Source organism: Pan paniscus, chromosome 4 (genome assembly GCF_029289425.2).
Source record: "Pan paniscus chromosome 4, NHGRI_mPanPan1-v2.0_pri, whole genome shotgun sequence".
Lineage (NCBI taxonomy): Eukaryota > Metazoa > Chordata > Mammalia > Primates > Hominidae > Pan > Pan paniscus.
The window spans coordinates 114,004,039-114,014,120 of record NC_073253.2 but is presented as its reverse complement, the minus strand read 5'-3'; the positions used below and the strand labels follow the sequence as shown (position 1 = coordinate 114,014,120).

At 39.5% G+C, this 10,082-nt stretch overlaps 1 non-coding gene across 1 annotated transcript; it reads right to left on the bottom strand.

Annotated features, from left to right (window-relative positions):
• Window positions 1-634: 634 nt before the first annotated feature.
• Window positions 635-698, bottom strand: LOC112439937 (U7 small nuclear RNA). Its single transcript, XR_003028157.1, has one exon. It is a non-coding gene; the product is annotated as a U7 small nuclear RNA (small nuclear RNA).
• Window positions 699-10,082: the final 9,384 nt, after the last annotated feature.

Sequence of the window (10,082 nt, the reverse complement as noted above, 5' to 3'; positions counted from 1 at the left end):
CCAAATGCCAACTTTCCTTTGATCTTAGCTCAAATTCATGAGAGAAAGAAAACCTAGCCAAGATCCTTTTCTTGAACCTGTACACAAATCACAATTTTCTGGCCTTTCCTGTGGATTGATTGCCTTTAGATTAGCTGTCTTCTCATGGCTAATCAGCTGTGCCTGATTTGGGGAGTTTCTTGGGGGAGTCTCATGGTAGAAAGTACATCCAAGTCTATGTAATGGAGCCTGTAGGCCAAGGCACAGCAGATTCATTCAAAAGGGCTGGGAATGGGCCATTTTAAGAAAGAAGAAGAAGTATGTACAGAGGAAAATAGGCCAGCTTGTCCAGTACAGGGTCCATTCAGTTTAGCACCTGAGTGCACATATCATTTTGGGAAGAATGCTGTCGTAGAATGGTGTGGGGTGGCTATGAGATTATGATGGTATGAAGAGTAAATGGGAAGAGTGCAAGTGAATGCAGTACATAAAGACTATATTGTTCAAGCAAGGCAGTAGGCCTTGACCCACTTGTGTTTTATAAGGGAAAGACATAAAGATGGAAGCTATGGAGATATATAGGATCAATAATGGACATTTTTAAAAGATTGAAAATATGGGATTACTTTTAACAATTTTTTTTTATTAATCCATGTGGGGCATTTTATGGTGAAAACCAGAAAGCCTGCTAGACAAATTCTAAAAAAACTGTAACACTACTTTAAACAAATTTTTATACTAAATGGAATGAAGGAAAGGTTTAAAGATACATGCAGAATGAAGGAAAGGTTGAGGATATATATATAAAATATATGCGTGTGTGTATATACACACATATACACATACACACACACATATATATACATACATACACACAATATATATATGGAGAGAGAGAAAGAAAGAGAGACAGAATGATTGATGGAACAGCATCTCTGAGGATGGAGAACAAGTGGAAGGATACATCTGAGAGATGACAGGGGAGACACAATATTTTGTGATGTAAGAGAAAAGATGTATCAGTGAGAATAGTCTATATTATGCAACAATAACAAACACTTCAAAATCTTAGTTTTTTTTTTTTTAACAAGTTTAATTCTTATTCATGCTACGTGTCTACTTCTGCTTTGTTCATTATAGTCACCTAGATGGAGCTGAGATATTGTTGGTTTCCATGACAGAGGGGAAGAAAGTTCTGGAGGAGCCCTCACTGGCAATGAAATGCCCTGGTCCGAAAGCAACACATGTCATTTCCCCTCACTATTGGTGAGAGTTCGTTAACCACTGTCCAAGTACTAGAGGATCAGCTAGTGTGATCTTAACAAATGCTATAAAGGTGGATCGTTGGGGTATTTAGTGAACAGCTTAATGATTACAATCAATAAAGACAATGGTGAGAGTGAATGCGGGTAACTGTGAGTGGCTGCTGAGAAATTGAGGGAGTCCTGTAAAGCAGAAATGAGATGTACATAGACAGGGAGGGATGAGTTGGAGAAGGCTTGAAACAGTTGTTGGGAGAGTGACTAGCTAGAGATGCAGAGAAGGATTATAGGTTATTCCTTAGGACTGAACTGAGAATGCAGACTGAATTTGTGATGACACTAATCTGTTGATTCTATGATTTTCTCTGGTGATATTCAGGATCCTAGATACGGATGGGAAATGTGGATGATTGATTGATCTAGGATGGGGTTTTGCTGAGCCAGTGCAGCAGAAGGATAAGCGTGTGAGGGAGTTAAAAATGTTATAGTAAGTGTATGGTTGAATGATGAACCATGTGATCTAAGTTCAGAGGAAAGTTGATGAAAAGAGAAAAAGGTTGTTGGATTATAGAAAATATAGGAGAAGCAGGATTGGTTAAATTTTAAATTATCCTTGCCTAAATGTCTAAGAGTTGTTATAGATAGTTAGGATGCTTTGGGGAGCACTTATCAGAGAGCCTTACATAACTGTAAATCATGAGGGCTTTTATTTACTCACTCAATAAGACATGGAGATAAACCATCTGCAGATAGGTTCAGTGACTCAGTGTTACCATCAAGGACCCAGGTCCTTTCATTTACTCAACATCATAGCATTGGCGTTCCTTCATAGGCTTGTCACCTCATGATCGCAAAATGGCTGTCACACCTCTACATAGCATATCCACACCACACACAGATAGGAAGGGAGGGTAGGAGGTGTGAGCTCTTTGTCCTTACATTCCTGACTGTATCCCAAAAGAAAATGCTTTCTTTACATCTGTTTAGCCAGAAGTAGGGCATATATCCTCTTGTAGGCTAATCACCAGCCAAGAGCAATGGAATGCCATTGACTGATTATTATACATTTCCTTACTCATCCCATGGGACTGGGCACAGGGCTGCCTGAACTACATGGGGTTCTGTTAGCAAGGAGGATGGGAGAAATGACTGTTAGAGAATTAATAGTGACTGCTACAAATAGAAACTCTTTTCTCAAAGAATGATATGACCTCATGCTCAGGATGCAAAATAATTATCTTTGTTTATTCAGTTAAAAGAAAAGTACAGATCTAGGCTTTGAGCCAGGAAAGAAATTTTCACCAATTTTCACTGAGGGGAAGACCTAGAGATATCATGTAAAATTTGAATTCCTTTTATGGAAAGTTGATCTAGACCCCCAGGGCATGTAATGTTTCTTGAGTAAAGCCTGCTGATTGAGTAAAACTTCTACTGGATGATCAATCTAGATGATTTTTTTGCATTTCAGATTGCTTTTAGTTGAAATGGATACCATACATCTAGTGAAGACTGTGCCATTGTGGAGTACAAATATGAGCATATTGTATCAGTCTGTTCTCACATTGCTATAAAGATCTACCTGAGGGTGGATAATTTGTAAATAAAAGAGACTTACTTTGCTCATGGTTCAGCAGGCTGTAAAGGAAGTATGGCTGGGGAGGCCTCAGGAAACTTACAATCATGGCAGAAGGGGAAGGGGAAGCAGGCATGTTTTACATGGCTAGAGCAGGAGGAAGAAAGAGAAGAGGGAGGTGCTACTTACTTTTAAACAACCAGATCTTGTGAGAACTCACTCACTATCATGAGAACAGCAAGGGAGAAGTCTGCCCTCTTGATCCAATCAAGCCCTCCCAACAGCCCCCTCCTCCAACACTGGGGACTACAATTTGATATGAAATTTGGGTAGAGAGACAAATCCAAACTATACCACATACTAAATGTTCATGAGTATAGATTATTCTTTTAAAAGTATCGCGTGTAAGTTTGTTCCCTTGATTATTTTTTCACAGAAATGCTATATATGATGACATATTCCCCAAATTCAGGTCTTCTATAAGTTACTTGAATTTATGTTTCTTGTTCTGTCAGATATTGCTTTACAATTTCTGTGATACATATAAATATTGAAAGAAAATTAGTGTTATCTGTTTTAATTCTTTCCAATTTGAATAGGAATCATACAGAATTTACCAAAATTGTTCCATTCAACAGGAATTTATTTTGCCATTTCCATAGGAAATACAGTTTGTGTTTCCTGGGATGTAAACATGAAAGACCTACAGTGCCTGCTATCAGGGAGCTTACATTATCACTGCTAACTAGATAAGTAGGCAATTAAATAGGTAACTATTTAAGCACATCTTCTTCTACTACTTGAAACATGTTACTATTCAAGACCCACCGTGCTCTTTGGGTGTGCTACCATCTTTTACTACTCTGTCTCAGTGCTTGGACTAGTTTTAGTTTGTTTATCTTTAAAAACTGATTTTTTTTAAAACTCCAGGAACTTGGATCATCTCAATCACCATAAAATTGTTAGTTTTCTCATGGTTTGTTCTCTCTTCACAGATTCTGGCTGTGAAACTGAATATTGACTTAGAAAATCACACCCTATAACCTGAGTCTGTAGATTGCTTTTATATGCCCCTGAACTTAAGTACATGAATCCTCAGACTCCCAAGTCTGAAGAAAACCTGCAGGACTCTGGATCTTTACTCTGCATTATTCAGATGCTTAGAGAGTATTGGTCTCTTGCAAAGAGCTTGAAACCAAAGATCACACCAACAGTGCACTTTATGAAAAGGGAGTTAATTTTAAAAACAGATGCTGTATTTGAAAAATAAATTCTAGCCAGTTATATTTAAAGCTTCCAAAAGTTAGATGCATGGATACAGGATCTTCTTCTGGGTACCCACAGCACCAGTACATTGCTTTTTCATTGCATTTTAGTTTGCTCACATTATTATTATTATTATTATTATTATTATTATTTCTGAGACAGGGTCTCATTCAATTGGCCAGGCTGGAGTCCAGTAGCACAATCATGGCCCACTGCAGCCTTGACCTCTCAGGCTCAAGCAATCCTTCTACTTCAGCCTCCTGAGAAGCTGGGACCACAGGCACATGACACCATGCCTGGCTAATTTTCTTTTATTTTTTTTTGTGGAGAGGGGGTCTCTCTACATTGCCCAGGCTGGTCTCAAACTCTTGGGCTCAAGGGATCCACCTTCCTCGGCCTCCCAAAGTGCTGGGATTACAGGTATGAGCCATTGCACCTGGCCTAGTTACTTACTTCTTTTTGTTTCTCATAGTCGGCAATTTCTTAAGAGCAGGTGCTATTTTTTTTTTTTTTTTTATTGTGAACTGGACTCTTTAAGCATTGTGTCTTTTTTCGATGCTTTGTCCTAAGAGCTCCACACACCATATTTCAGTATTATGATTTGTCTACAAGTAGCCTTGTGCTCTTTCTCCAATTGTTGCAATGTGAACTTTGGCCCAAATCCATACTTTCTCCACCCCAACTTCTAGGCTAGTTCTAGGGTGGCACATTTTTTCTGCTATCATTATCCTCCCTGGATCTTTCATTCAACTGTGACATTACCAGTTGGACAGATTTACTGGTTACCCACCTGGTGTGATTTTATGAACATTAATGAGGTTATTAAATTCTCTGCTGGATCATCAGGGTCGATGATGCCATCACTGAAGATAAACTTTGTTGGGTTGAGTGTTGCCTTCTTTTATTATGCTACCTCTATGACTTCCCTAAAGAATAACACATTTGCCTAAGTCAGATCGTGCTGGTTTCATTGTGCCTGCTGCCACTAGCCATGATCTGTGGTCTTGAGCTATCCACAGCTCAGGTGGGTGAGGGTTGTGGGCTGTTGCTGTGCCAATCTTGCCCTGAGACCAGGTTGCCATGCATAGTCAGACCATAGGCTGTCAGCATAAACATTACCTGGTTACAGAGGAAAACTTTTTTTTTTTCCAGCCATTTGAAGTATGTTGAGAGTGTTCTTCTTCATGCCACCCTTTTCTTTTTTTCTTCTTTTTTTGAGATGGAGTTTTGCTCTTGTTGCCCAGGCTGGAGTGCAATGGCACGATCTCGGCTCACTGCACCCTCCGCCTCCCTGGTTCATGCCATTCTCCTGCCTCAGCCTACCGAGTAGCTGGGATTTCAGGTGCCTGCCACCATGCCTGGCTAATTTTTGTATTCTTAGTAGAGACAGGGTTTCACCATGTTAGCCAGGCTGGTCTTGAACTCCTGACCTCAAGTAATCCACCTGCCTCGGCCTCCCAAAGTGTTGGGATTACAGGCGTGAGCCACCGGGCCCGACCCATGCCACCCTTTTCTATGCAGCCATAAATGTTTAGCTGACCAGGACCTTCTCACCAACGCTCCCTCCAAGATGAACTATCCTTCTGAGATGGTTCTTAGATTTCTGTCTCAGATTTTTAGCACACTCAGCTGTAAATGATATGGTTTGAAAGTAAACATATGTGAAAGTTTGCTTTTCCTTGTGCAATAGCTGTTTATGTAAAAAGTTGTCAATTGAATTTTTGGAAATGTAAATCATTTTAAATGCTCCAAGGGAAATTTTTATTTAAAGGAATGTAGCAGTAAAACTTTTAGAAAGTAAAGAACCCCCTTTTTAGATATAAAGAACCACAAATTTATCTGTTCTGTGAGTTTGGAGTTTAAAGAGTCTCTCTCTTTCTCTCTCTTTTTAATCTTTATGAATTTGGGATTGTGGCCTCATTAATTGTTGGAGATTATTTTCAAATTTTGAGGCAATAGTACACAGCATAAACCTGAATTAATTCTCAGAATCAACCAGTAACTCTCTCTTTCTCTTTCTGTCACACACACACACGCACACACAGACATGCACAAACCCTTATGATGTAAATGTAGATTACACTGGTATGTGAACTGTGGAAGGAACAGAAGGATTATTTAATTAGTCCCAAGTATGGAAGGAGACTGAGCAACTTGAGGAATTGTGAAGAGTGAAAGTCATAATTGACAAGATGATTTGCAGATCTTGATAGGAATTTTCTGTGGGGACTCTAGTTATTGCTAGTAGCTAGTTTAAATTTTTTTTTTTATTATGAAACGTCAATTTCATTTCCAAACCATAATGATTTATGATTCTCTTAGCACAGTTAGTACCATCACTTTTTGCTTGTAACCTGTGTTGCATCTACACCTGGGAATTTATCAGGAAGTCAGAGCCAACTTTTTCTAACTGGTCTTTCCGCCAGAGTGCAGTAATATTTCTATTAAAAACAAACCAAAAATGGGCAAGCTCATTTATTCTCCATATATTATGAAGTTCCCTTTTTTGTGATACTGATTTTGTTGTCTTTAATGACCTAATTGCTCAAATTGTTAAAGGAACTGGGACAAGGAGGATGGTTTTTATATTACAGGTCCTTAGACATCCTGCTGCATCTTCCTGGTCTCAGACAGCCACGGTTCTTGGTGGGAAGATCTCAATAGATGATTATTGCCCATCTAAATGAAATTAGTACTATGTTGTGGGTGAGCACACCTTCCCCCAATGTAGAATTTGATTTGTCTCCTTTTAGATCTGCAGATCCCAGTGAGAGAGACATTGGAGAATGAAGATAAAACCTAAACAAAGAGTATCAGCTGTATGTCTCCTGCAAAGAACACAACTGTTGTAGAGTGAGAAGGATTCTCTCTGAGGTTGCTTTACATCATCTTAGTTACCTGGCTTTGAATTTTTCGTAGGGGCATAAAACCTAGAAACAAACCTCCTAGATTTCATTTGTGGCAACCCAAAGATTCTAGTAGAGCGTGAGCAACCAAAAGTTCTCATGAGGATACTACCCTTTATGCATTTTGCTAAGCATAAGTGATCAATTATATTAATCATGTGCTGGTGGCCACAGAGAGAGACCATAGGCTTCCTGAAATTCTCATTGCTCTTAAGTAACCACAGGGAAAGGGGATTATTTTGTTATTTTTAATAGGATATTAGTAGGAACCCAGTATATCAAAAATTATAAACCAGTGGGAAAAGAATGGGTTAGTTTACAAACAGTGTTAGGGAAACAAGTTAAAGTTAGTCTCCCTCCCACCCTTATATATAAAAATAAATACCCCAAATGTTAAAGGGTTAAGTGTAAAATATAAACATTTAAAACATACAGAAGAAATAGACAGGTGATTACTAAAAGAGAAAGATAGAATTCTAAGTACAAAAGGCAATAGAAGAGATGATGAAAGAGAAGTTGTTTTATTTGACTCTAACGTTTGACCTGGTTTGGAACCATGGGAAGATGGTCTCTAACAAGTGTGAAGTCTACTTAGTTTTTGGGTTGTGGATGAGCTGTTGTTGTAACTTTCAAAGGTGTGGTTCTCACAGGAATTGCTGGTAGACTAAATAAAGGTAATATGTCTGCCCTGGAAGGTGAGCTGGGAAAAAGTCATGTGAACAGCCTTGTAAATATATTTTAATCTATTTGTTTTCTGAAGTCATATAGGAGTAGCACAAATTTTACTCACTTCAATGTCATTTCTGCATTTCCTCTACTCTCTCTACTAGAATAATTTGTCAAAATTCCACATTTATAAAATTATAGTATTGAAGGTTAGAGTAGAAGGAGGGAGAAGGAGATAAAGGAGAGAAAGCACAAAAGGAGAGAAAAGAAAAGGAGGAAGAAATGACAGGAAGGAAAATGAGGAGATATTCCCTATGCTAACATGACTTTAGAAAAGCAGACTAGAGGATAAAAGAACAGGAGAGATGGAGGGTGGTGGAGCAGATGAGGTGGAACTGGATCCTTTCCGTCCTCGGCAAGGTGTGGTCCCATGACTGGAAGCCAGATTCCTCATAAACCTAGAACCTCTGTTTCTAGGATATCAAGACACTCGGTTCTATTCTTTTGTTCCTAGTTTCCTGTGTGTGTGCCTTCCTCTCTTGGCATTCTTGGTTGACATCCCTTTCTTCATACTTCAGGCCTTGGGCCTCTTCTATGTTAAGGCCCAAGTCTTCCCTTGCCAGTCCCCTTGCCAGCCTCCCAAGCTAGCAAATCTTTCCTCTGTACAGACTCCAGACCTTGTTCAGCCTGGTTTGCAGCTGGTCTTTGCAGAGAAGCTGATCTTCCTGCTTCTCTTGTCATATATTGGCTATTTGTCTCAAATTGCAGTCTTTTGGCTGGTTTAGTTTACATGTTGTTCTGGTCTCAGCCTTTTGGGGGGCTTTATCTGATGCCTTACAGATTTCTGGGACCTCCCCGACCTCCATGACCTCCATGTTAATAAGAGAGCTTTGGCTTTCTGTGTCCACCAGCCAAGCCTTTGGTTCTTTCTCTTCAGCTTGCTTTGGATTTCCATCTCACTTCGTTCCCTTGCAGCCCAAACTACTATTACAATCAGCCTCATGGAGTAGAAAACTACCTGGCTTTATCCCTGAGAGCCTGATTTTCCCTCTACTTATGCCATCCCATGACCCTCAGGGTGTCACCCTGAGAGGTGGTGGTAACTGTGGGTAAGCAGATGGAAATTAGGGAATTCTGTGCCTTCTCACTGACTAGTGCCCATCAGGGAAGACTTAACTACGCAAGAGATGGAAGTAGCTAGTGAAGAGAAAGGTGTATGTGTTTGACTGGCTGATATATAATTCACTGTTAATTACCGTTGCTTATTCAATCTGCAGAGTTTTTACAATGCCACAGATTGTTCTAGCTCATTAAAAATTTTAGTCTTTGGCTACAGTATCTGGAATGAGCTAACTGCTTGAAAAGGTCATGATCATGTAGTGCAGTGGCATAGAAGCACTTCCTCTAAGGTAACCGCTGAGATAGTAGGTAGAACTTCAAGACCAATTCCAGTGCCAGTCTTAAAACATGCACCTTTTTTTTTCATGCCTTTGCCAGCTGGACAACCCTACACTTTAAACTACTCTCCATCTTGGCAAATACTTTCATCCTCATTCTTCAATAGACAAAAGCTGCCTGCCTAGTATTTTCAGAGTGGCTGAGAGGACCTAAGATCCAGGGGCGTTCCATCTGATTAGAGTTGCTGAACAATTATTCTTGAATATTACCAGCTGAGTGTGCAAAAATCTACCCAGGCAAGTGAGGGCAGTTGAAGCTCTTTCTGCAGAATTATATAACTGGCCCACATAAAGAATCACCCAGTGGTTCTTCCTGCTTCTTTCTGGCCCTCTCCATGCATTTTGTTTTTGCTTCCTCTACCCGTCTGCCCTCTGACACTTTCTAACATACTGTGTTTTCTCATTAATATACTCTCTCCTGGTAGTCTTTTTGATTTCTTAAGCATGGCTTATTGTAAAACTTAAAGACTGTGGGTCTTTAGTTATGACTCTGCTTTCATCCTGGGCCAATGCTTTTCTTTCAAAAGGATCTTCTTGAATAAATACATTAAAATTACTGAAGGGATTCTCTACACTGACCTGACATGGTGAAGAGAGAGGGCTGCTCCTTCCAGAAACCAAGATTGGCTTCCTGCGCAACAGATTGCTGTGGATGTTGATAGTGGCTTAAGTTACCACCTTTATTTAGTTTCAAAAACAGGGCTGGGCAACTTAGGTGGACAAGTGGTGTTAGGTAAATCTTTTAAAAGGCAGGAAACTGTAGACCAGGATGGGATCGAGGAACAGGAATTTAGGATGTAATTTATGGCTCATATTTTTTGTGGGAGGAAAAATATGACTATATTGACTGGAAAATTAAAAGCTCTTATACTTGGAAAATCTATCTAAGTAGGCAATTGATAAGAATACACCAAATGTTTTATACATTTGAAAATAAAATATGAGTTATAGCCACCCTCAGAGTTTGAGGTTT